Raw genomic sequence first — 18,371 nt, 5'->3', positions numbered from 1 at the left:
AGCTATCACATGTCACCAGCAGAGACATTATTCCTTCCATATTTGAACGTACAAGAATGAAGTCATGCCACGAATTCAAAAAAGGGATAAAACGGGACTAAAGTTAATAAAAAGGATAATTAGCGTCCCGTTAAGGTTTTGTCTGGACAACGGGACCAGAGTCTAAAAAAGGTGACAATCCTGTTAAAAAAGGGACGTCTGGTCACCCTATTCTAGGATAATGAATGGTTTAAGTTAAATTCTGTTTGTAAATGATGTCAAGCAATTAGTAAGATCTTTGTGCAGGAATATGAAGTTTTTTATCCATATATACATAGATATCATTGTATAACTGTAGTTTGGTCAATCATTTATATTATTATTATTATTGTTGTTGTTATTAATTTCATTATTAGTTATTAATTAAATATTATTATTATTGGTATTATTTTTATTAACAGTTATTATATTATTTTAATAATAATATTAATATTGTTATTATTTTCATTATTAGTTGTTATGTAAATATTATTATTATTTAAATATATTTTTAATATATTTAAACAAATGTATTTAAATATTAAAATATTTAAATATTTAAATACATTTATTTAAAATATTTAAATACATTTATTAAAAATATTTAAATATTTAAATATTATTTAAATTTAAATACATTTAAATAATATATTTAAATAAATGTGAATAGATAACTGTTCACAGGTGTCGCTTCGTTCCATTGTGAAGAGTCGTGTGAATTTTCTGCTCCTCGTTAATTTGCAGTTATATTGCGGATGATCAATCCTTTTATTTAATTTCTTTATCGTATTAATCGGATAGTAACTTAAGGTAAGCCACTTTCGCCCTTTTTACAAAAACACCGAGAAATTAACTGAAAACTTGTGACTTTATGAATGTCCTTCGATACTTGTGGTGCAAGGCTCCTTTGTCTTATTTTCCATGCAACATTTAAGAGATGACCTTCGAAGTGATCGCATACTTGAACTTCGACCGGATGTTCATTTCCTGCCGGGCGGACGCCTCTCACACATATAAGAACTAAGAGACAACTAACTTCAGGTATGACTTACTGATTTCATTCTACTATTTATGAATTCTTTCACTGTAATACTACTAACTGCGACTATTACTATCTAAATACAAATATTCCTGTTGTGATAAGGAGCTGCCTCAGAGGGGTTAAAAGACACGATTCAGAGAAAGACCAAAAGTTTTGGTCGAAAGAATAATAGAATGACAGAATGGAAAGAAAGAATAGTTGACTAATATGGGAGATAGCTCGGTTACGCGGTATGATACACAGGAGGAAGAGGAAGTTGCAACGAATGCAGAAACGGCTCGCCAATGGGTCACTTGATATCAGAAAGAAAGAAGTGCGAGAAATAGGAAATTAATGCTTGACTAAGAGATAAGTTAGAATTAAGGAGCGAGTCTTGTACGCAGAGAGGAATTTTGGCGTCTATGGCCAGGAAAGAGAACTGCGACGTTCTAAAAAAAAAAAAAAAAGCTCAGATATTTTTATACTTTCTATTTGAATACAGTAACACATTTTTACAATAACTTTATTTTTCGAGCCTTTATTTAAGCAAAATTATCAATTACATTGTCGAAATTTGCTTCACAAAACATTTCAGATTCTATTGATAAAATACTTAAATTGGTCAGACATTTCTGACTCATTTTAGATCATAAATAATTTTTTGTAATTTTTAATTTACTAAAACTCCGTTCTCCTGAAGCAATTGTTACCGGTAAAGTAAGTATTAAACGTAATAATATTACTATGTTAGGGTAAGATTCACATAATTCGTAATTTACAATCTCCTGCAAAATTTCAAAGTGATACATATTTTCCAAATCAGTAAATAAAACTTGTGCTTGATTTTTAAAACACTCTAACTCATTTAAGCATAAAGCATCTAATTCATCATATTTAAGGCAACAATCTTTGGCAGCTTTTGTCAAGTCTTCTAAAGTTAATGAATCATTAACTTTGGAAGATTTATTAATGAAACTAAACCTTTTCCCATTATGAAAGAAAAGAGCGACGATATTGTATGAATGCTCTCAATGCGGCCGGTGAATTGCAAAATAATTATGTCGACAACTTCTAAAAATAACCGATTTAGTTCTTGTTCAGCGGTTCAGTTCTTTTTCCGTTTTTCAGTCATTTTAGATGCAATATGTAGCTCTTGACACTTTTGCTGGCACTCCATGCTTAAAACCATTGTTTCTGAAAACTTTAAAATAATTTAATAATTCGCTCAAAAGAACGGATGTTCGACAAATATCTTGGTCTCTTGTTCGCAGTTGTAAATTTACTGTATTTATCTGTATGAATATTTTTTCCCACATAAACAGCATAAAAACAAATTTATAAGATTTAAGATGAAAAACAAAAGTCCTTTTGCACCACTAATACTATCTGCCCCCCAAAAGGTGGATCGTATGACATATCAGTAAATTTTCAGTGCAGATACGCAATTTGATTTAGAACACCATCGTGTGTCACTATGACCTTTTAAAGTTATTTTTAATGTAGATGTTATTTTTTCCCATTTTCGAGTTGAAAAAAAAAATTAAATACGTTTTGTATTATTCCAAAAAAGAATTTATCATTTATAAGTTATTATTTGCAGCTTGAACTCCAACAAGGTTAAGCGAATGTGCAGCACAGGGTAAAAATGATTTAGATGATTAACTTTCATTATGAAAGCCTGCATACGCTTGTATTTGCCTGACATATTTGCTGCATTATCATAGCTTTGCTCCTTAAATCTTTAACACCAAGTCCGTCTTCGTTTAATTTGTTTAAAATTTCATTAACAAGTTTCTCTCCTGTCTTTTCTATCAAAGAAATAAAATCTAAAAATTTTTCTTCAGTTATAATAGTTTTGTTGGTAATTTTCACATAACGTCTTATCTGGCAAATTTGTTCTTTATGTGCAATATCTGGTGTACTGTCTACTATTATACTGTAATACTTCGCAGTTTTAACATCCCTTATAATATTATTTCTTAATTCGGTAGCTAGTAAAATTAAAAATTCATTTTGAATTTGACGACTTAAATATGATACTTGTTTTTTGGTTGTTTCACTTAGAGCAAGTTTTAAAGTAGAATCGTAATTACTGATAAGTTGTATTAGATTAAGAAAAATTCCTTTTTTCAAGTTTTCAACGCCGTTATCATCATTCTCAATACTTCCTCTTAAAGGCAAATTGTTAGTTACGCAAAACATTAAACATTTTAAAATAAATCTAAGAATATGTCATCTCTTCAGATAATTGTTTTTCTAAATTGTTGGCAAGGCTGCTGGATTTACTTTTCAAATTGTTTTCAAAAATTTTCCAGAAAATCTATTGCTTAACCTCCATAATTACGGAGGTTAAGCAATAGATATCATAACTATATGCATCACACAAAAAGTAAATAAAAAATCATCTATTGCAATTTCAAGAAGCTGAATAACTTCCTGCTGAATTGTCACTGGATATACATTTTTTATACATATAAAAACAAGGCCCCCACAAACGTCATTTGTTCATAAAAGAAGAAATACTCGTTTGTAAAACTGAAACGTCACGATCTATATAATGGTATTTTCAAGGAAAGAAAATAAAAGCTCATTTTTATTTTAATAAATGTGACTTTTTAATAAATTAGTATTACATTCACATCAGTCAGTTGGGAAGTTAAGATGGTGAGTCTGTTGCTGCCGTATGACAGAGTTGATGCATAAATTATGCAGGAGGAATAATGTGGAGTTTGTAGATGCGTAGAGAGAGAGCTTGATGGGCAAGAGAACTACATGCAAGTAGCAGGTTTGCGTTTAGATTTAGATTAGATATAGTGTTCAGAGTCTGGAGAAAGTGTCGATGAACGCAGCGAAACAGGCTGTGCAAAATCATGGAAATAAGAACTTTTAGGTTGGCAGCTGTTGAATGAATGTGCAGATATTAAGGATTTGCATAAAATGACAAAGTTAGTACCACTGGTATTAATTTTGTCATTATTAGTTTTATTAGTATAAACCTCAGGATCGCGGTAGGCCTGAGGGGCTTTTGCACTTTATGTACACAGATGATGATATATTTAATCAGATAAAATGTGAAGGGAATATAGTGTGTTCAGGGAGGACAGAGAAAAAAAGGAGGTTTCTCTGCGGGAGGAGTTTTATTTGTGATATGCCATAAACTACAACCAGGTAGGGTAGAAATTTAACTGCAGACCAGTGAAAATAGCACATTTGAGGCTATTTGGTGCGAGACAGAAGCAAGTAGAACAAAATATACATATGGATGCTACAATAGCCCAGTGGATGGAAAAGATGATGAGGTGAGTATGCATCAGCAAATGAGCTCAATGAATGGAGAGTGGATAATTATGGGGGAGTTAAACTATTGGAACACAGGTTGGAATAAGAACTTTCAATTAAGGGGGAGGGGAGGTTGTGGAATTACTGGGCTCCTAAATATTACAAGCTTAGGAGATTGCTGGGATCAGTGCCATGGCATGTGAAACGACAAAGGCTAGAGGTCGGTAGCGCATCAGAAGGGGTAAATGGGAGTTTGAGGGAAGTAATTGCAGACAGCATACCCAGAGTGAGGAGATTAAATCAAATGAGAGTTACCAGGGTGTCTGAAAAGTTCTCTGCCTTGCCCATAGATGGCAAGAATATCGGCCCGATTTTTTTTTCCATGTTGGTACATCTGTCATAAGCATCCATGTGAAAATGTAAGTCATATTATCAAGTAGCTTGTTTTATACTACTGTCTGAAGCAAAATTGTTGTCTGTATCCCTTCATAGGTTAAATCTGAGTATCGTGCGGTTAACAAATTCTTTGTAAAAGAAGGTTTAACGCCAAAAGAAATTCATTCGAAGTTCATAAAAGTTTATGCGAACTCTTCTCCTTCGTTCTCAACAATTAAGAAATGGGCTGCTGAGTTTAAACCCGGCCATACCAGCCTTGAAAATGATCCACTTGAAGGACGTCCAAAAAGTGTAACAACACCAGAGATCATTGATCAAGTGTAACAAGGATAACCGGCTATTCGAAGTGCATGAAATTGCTGATACAACAGGCATTTCAAAAGAAAGTGAAGGATATATTTTGCGTGAAGAATTGCAAATGAAAAAGCTTTGCGTAAGATGAGATGAGTGCCGCGCTTGCTCACAGTAGATCAAAGATGCACTCGCATGAAAATCTGTGAACAGTGCTTTGAGCATTTTAACAAGAATAAAACTGATTTTGTTCGTCCATTTATTACTATGGATGAGAATTGGATTCACCCTGACATACCAGAATCCAAACAGCAATCAAAACAGTGGACAAAAGTTCAGTATCGAAGAAGACAAAGTCGGTTCCATCAGCAGGAAAGGTCATGACCTCGGTGTTTGGAATCCTAAAGGCATTTCGTTTATTAATTATATTGAAAAGTGTGACACAATAACCAGGTAATATTATTACGATCTTTTAACCAGACTAGATGAAAAAATTCCTGAGAAAAGATCAAGTTTGCAGAAGAAAGAAATCATCTTTCATCAGGATAATGCACCTGCCCACAAAAGTGTTTTGGCAATGGGAAAATCAAGGAATCTACGGTGTGAATTGTTGGAATATCCACACTATTCCCCAGATTTGGCTCCCTCTCACTTCTGTCTCTTCCCATATCTAAAACTTTTCCTCGCTGGTCAGCGTTTTCCTTCGAATCAAGAAGTGATGGCAGCTGTAGAGGGGTTTTTGCAGATCTTATTGAGAACCACTACAGGGGCAGGATAATGGCGCTGGAGCATCGCTGGAATAAATTTATTAGTGTCTTAAGGGAGATAATGTTGAAAAATGAAAATAATTTTGAAATTCTAAATTCGTTGTTTAGAATTTAGAATTTGTTTATATATATATATATATATATATATATATATATATATATATATATATTATTATTATTAAATGACTAGAAAACCAAGATGGTGAATAAAAACCATATTTTAATCGCACAACTAGTTTTGCAAGATATTAGAAATAACCAACAAAACTGTAAAGTAACTTACTCTGAACAGTACAAAACGTTAGCATATACAGTTCAACGTTAAAGCGTTGGTGTTTGTGTATTTAAAGACATTCTCTCTCTAACTTCATTATTAGGCATATGCATGCGATCAAGATCTCGTGCATGCCAATATTTGGACAGCAGCGCAATGACAGTCTGATAAGTTGTAACTCAGGTTGCTGTTGAGATGTATAGGATTAAGGATGATTAGTTTGGATTCTACTATCTTTCTTTCTACTTCATGTAACAACGATAAATATCATTTGATTTGTCCCCAGCACTGGATGGGTGCGATACATAAAGAAGGGAGCGAGCCTGATGTCCAAGTGTAGAAATGATTCCAAACTTTTGTGGGTGATAATGGTGGGATTGAGCGTGGAGATATCTGTTCGTGTGGATAAGTTTTCTATAAATGGAGATTTTCAATTTCTCCGGTAAGTTTAACATCCAAAAAAGGAAGAGAACCATTAGCCCCTAATTCACCTGGAAATTTTATATTGGGATGTTGATTATTCAGGTGGTCTTGGAAGTTCAGAAGAGATTCATGGCCGTGGCCCCAAATTAAAAATGTCATATAAATATCTTTTCCAAATTCTTGGTTTTAAAGGGAAGGAGGAGATGTTAGCAAGTACTAATAACAATGGGTTTTCCCATTGCTAATCAGAATTTTGTTTATAGATAGTATCCCCAAACTCGAGATATCCTGAATGAACACGGTGAGTGAATAAGGCCTTTATCTTAATCTAAATTATCTTTTTAGATAATTCATCTTTAAGTAGTAAAAGAACTACCACTGTAGGAACATTGGTAAATAAGGAGACTATGCCGAAACTGGCCATAATTTCATCTTCTTTAATAGCAATGTCTTTAAGGCTGGATACAAAACTAAAATTGAAATTAAAAGATGATGACTTTTATTAAAAGAAATCATCTTTCATAAAAGATGATGTCTAATCGGAGAAACATTTTAGATATAGCAAGAAATTTGGAAAGGTTATACGTTGGAGAATCAATACCTTCTACAATTGGGGTTCTACATACGGACTTTATTCACACCTCTACAAAAACTCCGCTCCTTACTGAACTGACCTAAACCTAGACATAACTGCGTTAAATATCCCAGTGTCTACCAGATCTGGTACAATTGTGATAAACAATATTTTGGCCAGACAGAAAAATCCATTGAGCTACGCATCGACGAGCATCAGAGAGACATAAGTTACATGAGAACTCAAGCCAGTGCTCTGTCTAGCCATGTTCTGTTTTCCGCAAATTCTAATGAAGAGAACCGCACCCATCCAGTGCTAGGGGACAAATCAAAAGATATTTATCGTTGTTACGATGAAGTAGAAAGAAAGATAGTAGAGTCGAAAGAAATCATCCTTAATCCTATACATCTCAACCGCAACCTGAGTTACAACTTCCCAGACGGTCATTGCGCTGCTGTCCACTATTGGCGTGCACGAGATCTTGAACGCACGCGTACGCCTAATAATGAAGTTAGAGAGAGAATGTTTTTAAATACACAAACATCAACGCTGAACTGTATACGCTAACGTTTTGTATTGTTACTTACTTTACGGTTTTGATTGGTTATTTCTATTTTTTTGCACCTGAAGAAATATGTTTAAAGACGAAACTAGTTGTGCGATTAAAATCTGCTTTTTATTTCCCGTCACAGTTTACTAGTAATTTAATTCTAAAAAATATGTACTTCAACCGAATAAATCAGTCATCTAACAAATATATATAAATAAATAAATAAATATATTCATCTTTTTTTTTTTGAATGACTGAAACCGAGAAAATAGATTACAAGTTAATTTAATGGAGCACAAAATATGCTTCGTCAAAAAAGACTTCTTCATATAGTTGCCTCTGGTATAGAGGGAACTATACCAGCGCCCTCGAAACAACACAGAGATCCCTAACAACCCGAAGGTTTATATTTCTTTACCTTACATCAGCTCGCTCTCCCAGAAGAATTTTGGAAGAATTTTGAAGAAATTAACATCAGCTCTTCCAAAACTAAGGTCAGTTCTAAGCCATCCAAAATAGGCTCATAACCATTTTCAGTTCCCCGATGTATATAAGGTAATATGTGATTGTGGGAGGCCATACTATGGCCAGACCGAGAAGTCAATCCTCCTAATGTTAAACATCTGACAAGATATAATTATAAGAACATTTGTGTTTTCGACACTCTCAGCAGAATGTGGGCATGACAGAACACGTGGTTTGTTTGAAACTGTGCCAGTTGTTCTGGAACATTAAACTGTAAACTTTCCATTAGTAGGGCTTGTGTGTGAAAATATTAGTTGCATTGAACATGGCGGATATTTAACAACGCCTTTTTCTGGCAATATCTCGCATTTCAAGTATCACGCTCTAGAGGGGGAAAAAAGTCTACACGTCTTAAAAAGGGTTATGAAATTCACGATGAATATCATCCGATATTTGTTTTTGATTTTCTTCAGTTTCACTACTGGGTGGTTAATGGATGGTGAATTCATATCGTAGGGTTCAGAAGGTGTTTTTAAATGAATCGAAACGCTTTTGAGAATCACTACATCAACCACACAGAACACAGTTGAAAGTATTTCAATGAATATATATATATATACTGTATATATTTAATTTTCCATTTTAGACAGTATTGCTATTAAAATTGGCCCTATGATTCCAAATTTTGTACCTTTTAAAGTTTTGAATGCGACTTTATTCAACTTGGAATGACCAATTAATTTTTTTATAGTTATTAATTCGTAGTACAAATTGTCAGAACTTGCTGTATATCACGCAACCTGATTGGTCAGCGGTCATGCGAACTAACATATCACGACATCGAATATCGAATGGTTTTATTCTTGTTAATGTATGTAGATTTTAAAATTGATACTTGAATTTAAACTTTATGCAATTTTAGATGACTATTTCTGAATATCATCGCCTCTGTGGGCCACACACTTGAATATACAAATAATTTTGTGAACCTTTCGCAACAGAAATGAGAATGATGACAGACCATAATCATCGTTTGCATGATTTCATCGTCTGGAGTAGTTAGTCAGTTACAGATTAAATATACAGAATTATAGCGATTAGTAGTACAAGATCAAGAGTCACAGCCGTGACACTTAAACTAGTGGGGCGTGATGCCAGAATTATTAAGTTCAAATTTCGACCAGCCTTAACTGCAGTTGTTAGTTGTTTTTTTTTTCTTTATTTAAGGAAGACAGAACACTTATTGCCAATTATGAAGTGCTAAACACAATTAATTAATGAAAGAATATTTGAAAATATCGAAGTACTGTCAAAAAAAAAATGCATGATCAACTGATCACATCATTCAACCAGCAATTCTTCAGGTGATGTGTCTTTACCTACTTCTAAAAATAAGTGATATTCCCATAGGTCGGCTGCAATTTAGAAGTGGATACTAGGTTGGCATTATTTTCACTAATTAATGGTATTATTGTGGCTCAAATTTCGGAATAAATTTACATTCTCAACGTTAAATGAATTTTCAGATTAACCCCACTCATGAAAGAAAGTAAATGCATAGTAGTGTTAAAAGAGTCAGAGCAAGCTCACTCTCAAGTCACGACTTATTTCAGTGAACACAAAGGATGAAGGCTGCCAATACGGAGTAGAATGGGATGCAACATCAAACGTTTACGTTTGTCACAATGAAGTGGAACGACGCATAGTTGAATCCAAAGAAATTGCCTTAGACTCTTCTCATATCAATAGCAACCTTAGTGCTATTGATATGAGAAGTGATATAGAGTCACGGAGATAGAGATATCCGTGACTCACATGGTTCTGCCGTTAGATACTGGCGTACGCGTGAACTCATATGCTCGCATTTGCACAACAATAGAACTACAGAACGGACTATAACGACAATGCAGACTTAACTTTAGTTTACAAGTCTGTTATTATAATAGCACAGTGTTTTTATGGTTTTTTAGGTTTTTTAATTTGCTTTAAGTGTTACCACACCAGAAGAAGTCTTTGACAAAAAAAACATGTTGTGTGCTCCATTAAATTAACTTGTTAATTATTTTCTTGGTTTCAGTCAATCAAAAAAAGAAGAATATATATATATATATATATAATATTCATCAAAGCTTGATTTGCTTTCTCAGTCTTAAGAAAAGGCTGGTTATATTCCACTAATTATTTCCACTACTCATCGGCCCTACCCAAGGGCCGATGAGTAGTGGAAATACTTTCTGAAAATGAAAGCTGTGCCGAACAAAGCGGCCTTTTGCAGCTGCCCAATCTTTAATCCATCTAACTCGAGTGCTTCTAGATGTTTTTTTAATGTTTTAGGGATGGCGCCTAAAGCACCTATTATTATGGGAACAACTTTTGTTTTCTTTTGCCAGATTCGTTCAACTTCGATTTGCAAATCGCGATATTTTGTAATTTTTTCATTTTCTTTTTCTAATTTTCTAATAAAAAACCATATGATTGTACAATATGTGAAAAGAAATTTTTTCAAATAGAAAATCTTAAAAGACAAGAATTCACACTAACGAGAAACCCTTCGAATGTACTATCTGTCAAGAAATTTTCTTGTTCAGAACTTCTAAAGTCACATTTAAGATTTCATCATAACAATGAAAAACCATTCGAGCGTAACATATGCAATAAGAAATTTAAATGCGCATCAAAACTCAAGAGACATGAAAATTCATTCTATTACGAAACCATATAATTGTGAAATCTGTAAAAGGGAATTTTCTGAGTCAGGAAATCTTAAATCGCACTTAAGAATTCACACTAATGAGAAACTCTTCATGTTTGCGAAATGAAATTTTCACATTCATCAGACCTTAAATCGCACTTAAGAATTCACAGTAATGAGAAACCCTTCACATGTACAATTTGCGAGAAGAAATTTTCACAATCAGCAAGCCTTAACAATCACTTAAGAATTCACACTAATGAAAAACCCTTCATGTGTACAGTTTGCGAAATGAAATTTTCATATTCATCAAACTTTAAATCACACTTAAGAATTCTCACTAATGAGAAACCCTTCATATGTACAATTTGCAAAGAAGAAATTTTCACAATCAGCAAGCCTTAAATCTCACTTAAGATTTTACGCTAATGAGAAACCCTTCATATGTACAATTTGCAAGAAGAAATTTTCACAATCAGGATACCTTAAATTGCATTTGAGAATTCACACTAATGAGAAGCCCTAGCTCTTCATGTGTATAATTTGTGAAAAGAAATTTTCAGTATCAGGAAACCTTAAAAAACACTTAAGTATTCACCAAATGAGTATCCCATTGAATGTACTATCTGACATAAGAAATTTTGTAATTTAAATCTAAAAAACAAATTTAAGAATTCATACTAATGAAAAACACTTCGAATGTGTAATCTGTATAAAGAAATTTTCTTTGTCATGAGATCAAAAAGAACACTTAGGAATTCATACTAATGAATAAGGCATTAAACTGCACAATCTGCGTTAAAATGTCTGCCCATCAAAAGATCATAAAAGACACTTAAGAACACATATTAATGAAAATCCCTTGAAATGGTTCAACTGTAATAAGTTAATATTTAAGAGCTATTTAATATTTAAGAAATTATTAAAGATCTAATTTCATGAGATACCCTTTACTATAAATACATATAATATCATGTAATATGAATACACTTCCTTTTCAAATAAGTGAACTATCCAAAATTGCATTAATGAAATTAATTCGATTTTTACACTGCTACAGTAAGTAGCAGTCATATCTAGATTTTGTGCATGATCACTATTTGTAGATTTTCAACAACTGCAGATCACCATTTGCAAATTATTTATATTTTTACCATTTTTAAAAAAATGTGTGCTTGATTATATACAGTGTTATTGCATTTTGTCAATTAAATGGAAAATATATTATATTGAATGTATAACCGCGCGGTTAGCCTAGTGGCTTTGCGCTTCGCAACCATATGCCTGGGGAAGGAGTGTCCCAGGTTCGATTCCCGTTGTAGACGTGAGGAATTTGAGGATCTTCCTCAGGCATAGCCAAGTTAGCGGGTCTTGGGCGCGGTCAGTAGGGTTTTTTCCGCCAGTTTATCTGGCGTTTTTCATCCCGCAAACAGGCAAACCGGCCCCGTGAACATACGCCTTTACAGTCAAGAATATATCCCCCCCCCCCCAGCGGCAGACCAGGCGACGGGTCGGTTGGGAGTAGTACTAACAAGAAGTCGCATCTAAAAGTAACACGCGGACCCTGTATAGGAAGCGGGAATAACGCGTAGAAGAAGAAGATTATATTGAATGTATGAGTATAAAAAAGAAAGAAAAATTACATGATGATAATATATTACTAATTATTGTTTCCTAATCATATATAGTAACAATCTTTTAAGTCTCTGTGATGCTAAATTAAATCTTGAGTGTGCAGCCCACAGGATTAAATCCTCAGTGTACCGTTGCTCTATATAACTCCTATTCCATGAATGATTAATATGCTTTTTTCTTGGATGTTGTTGTTTGCAAGGAAATCTCTGTTCGCTTTTATAATCACTAGTTTCAGATTTTCTGGCACCATGTCATCAAAGTAGCAATGATATTAACGCTCTTAAGTGTTGTGAAGGTAATGATATGAAAATAGATCAAGGTTTCAGAAATGTTGTTCATGATGACAAAATACAATGGCTAACCAGGCTAATAAATTGTCAGATTTCCCACTTTTCATATTTGAAGTAGGCTTGCTAGATATTCTCAAATAACCACGGCCACCTTCACCGATTTATACTCTATATCAGTGGTGCACCCGGGGGAAAGGGGCCCTGGGTTCCCCAAAAGGAAAAAAAACATTAGAAAATTTTCGAAACATCTCTTTTCTAATTGATATTCATTTTTTAAATTTATGTTGTCATGTCTTCTATTTCTATACTACTTATAAATTAGTGGTCACATAAGGTGGGAATACCCTCTAGTTTTTGGGAATCACGACCGCTGTGAACGCAAAACAATCGAAGTTGTTCTCGGGCAGATCGAGCGCTACTTCATTTTCCCGAGTCGGTCCCGAGTAGATAACTGGTATTATTTATTGGCGATCACTGCAGATGCTCAGTCATAGGTCGTATGCAATGCGTAGTGTGTATATTCTCAAATCGTCTACTCAATTCGCACACCCCCCTCCCCCAAGATTAAATCCTGAGTGCACCACTGCTCTATATAACTCTTATTTCATGAATGACTCATGTGCTTTTTTTTCTTGAATGTTGTTGTTTGCAAAGAAATCTCTGCTCGCTTTTTTCACCTCTGGTTTCAGATTTCCTTCCATCATTATACATCGATTATATGCGGTCACTCTCTCTCTCTCTCTTTCAGACCACTTACACTTGTTATTCTTGAATGTTGTTTTTATTTAACTCAATATTCCGAACAGTGAATGCATTTCCATTGGTGACTTCATGTTCATAACTCATTCCAATTGCAGTCTCTCAAACCTGGAACAAAAGTTGAAATGTTGCAAGCAATGTCTCTTGAAGCATATTGTTGATCTAGCTGTCATAAAATCGTATGCTACTCTTTACATACCCAATGTTCTAGATTTCTTTGTAACCAAGTTCCCTTCCAGGTACTGTAGACTGTTGATGTTACATTCATTTAGTAGCAACACAAACAATGGTCTCGTTGAAAAGATTCACATGCATACGTTGTCTGCACTTAGGTATAGAAGTATATAGCTTCCTTTCAAGTATAATAGATCTTTTCCTCATGCCAGCTTCATTTGTTGTGTTATGTTCTTTCCTTAGCCATTCTCAACGAAGCATTTCTTGTTATTATTGTCATAATGCCATTTTACAGCAATGTCTACTTTTATATAATGATATAACTTTAGGTATTTTTATAATACCTACTCACAGCTTGCATAGGAAGTAATGTTTGCCTCCAAAGCGATAGGCTGCCCAAAGGAAGACAACTTCTGTTACAGTTACTGACTATGCAAACGCGTTATAAGCCTTTCTCAGAGTAGGTCCTGAGTGAGTGAGTGAGTGAGTCGGTGTTTGTCATGGGCAAGCAGATTTCTCACCCAGAAAACCAAGAAAATTGACCTTAGAACCCACATAGTTTCAACGAATAGCATATTGTATTATTGTAAAGGACCGCGAGATGGCAGCATATATTTACCCTTTCTTTACTGGTTGGCGTTTATAAAGTTATTCATAGTTTTGGGCCAGCTGTCTCTGATTGGTTACCGGTGGAGATTGAACTTCACACTAAAAGTGCATCGATTACTGCTATAGTGGAATAAAAGTCATTAGCTGGTTTATTATTATTTTTTTAGAAACCCTACTGCTATATAATGATGTAACATCGAGCCTTCCTTCACTTCTCATCCGTCCCTTCGGCAGGGAGAATCCTCTAATGTGGGTTTATGACGAATTAATGCAGCATCCCCTTAGGCAAGAGGTTCAAACTCAATTGGACTGCGAGCCATTTGCCATACAAATCTATTTCAATTGGGCCGCAAAAAAAAAAAAAAAAAAAAAAAAAACGCAACCGATATAGATTTATCTTAAATACTTAAATAAAAAATCAGTTAAATTAAACTTTAAGTAAATGAACAGATCCCCTCTCGTCTTGATAGAGTATCTTTATTGACAAAGTGACAAATACATTCATCAAAATTTCAAGATTAATGACCGCAAACATGTCATGGATACAAAAATATATGAAATTAAATAGTTTTTTTTTTTTTTTTAAAGGGCATGGGGATCTATTTATATATTGACTTGAAGCAACGGCACCTTTTACTGGGTGACTATATATATATATATATATATATATATATATATATATATATATATATATATATATATATATATATATATATATATATATATATATATATATATATATATATATATATATATATTCATATTTATGTATACTGACTATATATAAATATGAACATATCCCAGTACCGAGTTAGTACAACAAATGGCTATATATATATATATATATATATATATATATATGTAGAAAGTATTTTACCTTGGGTATAATAAATGTTAAGAATACCAAGCAATTTTTAAACCTGGTTTTACTCCATTTCCCAAGTAAGCAAACAGACAAATAAGTCAAGTTTGCGCCTGCAAGTGATGCAAGTCAAGCTGATCCTACAGGTAGTGCAAGACCAAGGCAACTCGTGGTAAAGGTGGCATGAGCTCTGATCACTAATCTTTATATTTACCCTTAATGCCAAAACACATCTCAAAGAAGGAGATGCGTGATGTTTTGTATTAAAGGCAAAAGGCAACTACCCAGACCGGTTTCGACCTTTATTGAGGTAGAATGGGAGTTCATGCCTTTCATCACTGGCCTCTTTAGATTTAAAAAAAGTTGTGCTGAGAGTCAGCTTGATAGTGAGAGAGGAGGAGAAAAGATAGAGTGGATAGTAGTAGATAGTTAAAAGAGGCCTCAGTCGATCTACTTGGCCTGACTTAAATGTCAGCACCAAGCAGATCTCCGACATTATCTCCCTCCATCCGTTCTTTTCAGCTTTCCCAGGTCAGTCACCTCTTCAGGTGTCTGTCCGAGGAAAGTGGGGAAAAACAAATGAAAGAAGCACCACATGAAAAAGAGGAACTAGTAAATAACATTAAAAATTACATATGACAAGTTGTAAGAAACTAGGTAAATTCTGAAATTTCAACCTGAATGACCAGTTTAATACTGAGAAGAGCGGGGGCAGAGCCTGGCCTGGGTGATGCAGCCCACAAGGAGCTGCACCGCCTCGGTGTAAGCCTTCGCAGCCCAGGTTCTCAGGATACCCCCTCCTGTGTGGAATAGACATAGACCTTTTTTACAACAAAAATTCTAATCTGAAAGAGGACAAAAAGAAGAAAAAACAAACCAGAATTTTTTTTTTTCTCCCCCTCTGGCAGATCGATACTAGGAGTCGACTGACTTGTTAGGCGATGTTTAAATCCTCCTGCTGTCTATTGTTGTGGGTTTTAATGATGAGATCTGCTAATTTGTCTTCACGGATGTGGTTTAGCATGTAGAGGCCTCTGTGCAGTGCTAGTCCCACGTCGTCCTCTGCATCGATAAGACCAATGATCTTTTCAGGAGTGATTTCATCTATATTATCGACAAACACGTCGTTCCATTCTGCACTGACGACTCTTGGCCCGTTTTGTCCTGTGAGTATCAGTTGAATGTCTCCGAATGTTTCTATTGCTTTTCGTAGTCTCGCTGCCTCCTCGGGGAAATCTTTTAAGAGATGCAATATAGGTGCATTGGCCTTTGCGTGAGGGAACCTTGTGGGTTCTGAAGTTGACTTTATTTTTCCAACTTCAGCTGGTGTTGGTTTTTTTATATTTACTTCTTCAGGGCTAGCTGGCCTCTTTTGTGTGCTTTCTGCATTGTTGATTTCTATATCTACTGCCTCCTTGTCTTCGTCTATTGTGACTGCAGTGATAGTTCCTTTTTGTTGGTGCTGCTACTTATTTTCGGTTGCTACATTTGTAGTGGCGGTTTGCTCGGTGGCTGGTTCTTTTTGCCTTTTGTCTTTCCTGCTTGTAGGTTTCTCTATTGGTGTATTCGGCAGTGTTTCAGACGTGGCGGCATGATTCTTTCTTGTTGTTCCCTCATGCGCGGCCTTCAGGGTAAGGAACTCATTCTGTTCTGCGCCAATGACATTTTTGGCTGTTGCTTCCGTGTTGGGCATAATACTGCCTCCCAATTTTTCGGCCAGGTTTCTGTCCGGACAGGTGTCCACCTTATGGTTAGTGCCGCATTTTAGGCATGCTGACTGGCACTGTGCTACTGTATGGCCCGCTGTCAGGCAGTTCTTGCATATTAACTTCAGGCACTGGGCTTGCAACCAGGAGAGATGAATGGCAGGAGGAACTGGCCACCGATCAAACCGCCACTACAGACGTAGCAACCGAAAATAACCAGCAGCACCAACAAAACGGAACTATCACTGCAGTCACAATAGACGAGGACACGGAGGCAGTAGATATGAAAATCAACAATGCAGAAACCACACAAAAGAGGCCAGCCAACCCTGAAGAAGTAAATATTAAAAAATCGAAACAAGGAAGTCCAGCACAAGTTGGAAATATAAAGTCAACTTCAGAACCCACAAAGTTCCCTCATGCAAAGGCCAATACACCTATATTGCATCTCTTAAAAGATTTCCCCGAGGAGGCGGCGAGACTACGAAAAGCAATAGAAACATTCGGAGACATTCAACTGATATTCACAGGACAAAACGGGCCAAGAGTCGTCAGTGCAGAATGGAACGACGTGTTTGTCGATAATATAGATGAAATCACTCCTGAAAAGATCATTGGTCTTATCGATGCAGAGGACGACGTGGGACTAGCACTGCACAGAGGCCTCTACATGCTAAACCACGTCCCTGGAGACAAATTAGCAGATCTCATCGTTAAAACCCACAACAATAGAGAGCAGGAGGATTTAAACCTCGCCTAACAAGTCAGTCGACTCCTAGTATCGATCTGCCAGAGGGAAAAAAAAAAAAAAAAATTCTGGTTTGTTTTTTTCTTCTTTTTGTCCTCTTTCAGATTAAAATTTTTGTTGTAAAAAAAAAGGTCTATGTCTATTCCACACAGGAGTGGGTATCCTGAGAACCTGGGCTGCGAAGGCTTACACCGAGGCGGTGCAGCTCCTTGTGGGCTGCATCACCCAGGCCAGGCTCTGCCCCCGCTCTTCTCAGTATTAAACTGGTCATTCAGGTTGAAATTTCAGAATTTACCTAGTTTCTTACAAATTGTCATATGTAATTTTTAATGTCATTTATTGGTCCTCTTTTTCATGTTGTGCTTCTTTCATTTGTTTTTCCCCACTTTCCTCGGACAGACACCTGAAGAGGTGACTGACCGGGGAAAGCTGAAAAGAACGGATGGAGGGAGATAATGTCGGAGATCTGCTTGGTGCTGACATTTAAGTCAGGCCAAGTAGATCGACTGAGGCCTCTTTTAACTATCTACTACTATCCGCTCTGTTTTTTCTCCTCCTCTCTCACTATCAAGCTGACTCTCAGCACAACTTTTTTTAAATCTAAAGAGGCCAGTGATGAAAGGCATGAACTCCCATTCTACCTCAATAAAGGTCGAAACCGGTCTGGGTAGTGGCCTCTTGCCTTTAATACAAAACATCATGCATCTCCTTCCTGGAGATGTGTTTTGGCATTAAGGGTAAATATAAAGATTAGTGATCAGAGCTCATGCCACCTTTACCACGAGTTGCCTTGGGCTTGCACTACCTGTAGGATCAGCTAGACTTGCATCACTTGCAG

General features: G+C 35.4%; 1 long non-coding RNA gene across 1 annotated transcript in view; it reads left to right on the top strand.

The window, feature by feature from the left end:
* The first annotated feature begins 781 nt into the window (after window positions 1-781).
* The window catches only part of LOC150096417 (uncharacterized), a 31,874-nt gene continuing 14,284 nt past the window's right edge, over window positions 782-18,371 (top strand). Inside the window, exon 1 of the long non-coding RNA XR_016549989.1 lies at window positions 782-1,059. This is a non-coding gene — a long non-coding RNA (uncharacterized LOC150096417). The remainder of the gene's footprint in view (window positions 1,060-18,371) is intronic.

Source organism: Typopeltis vanoorti, chromosome 19 (genome assembly GCF_054136105.1).
Source record: "Typopeltis vanoorti isolate ZY-2024b chromosome 19, IOZ_Tvanoo_1.0, whole genome shotgun sequence".
Lineage (NCBI taxonomy): Eukaryota > Metazoa > Arthropoda > Arachnida > Uropygi > Thelyphonidae > Typopeltis > Typopeltis vanoorti.
Note: the sequence above shows the minus strand (reverse complement) of the source record. Positions and strands in the feature narration are given on the sequence as shown.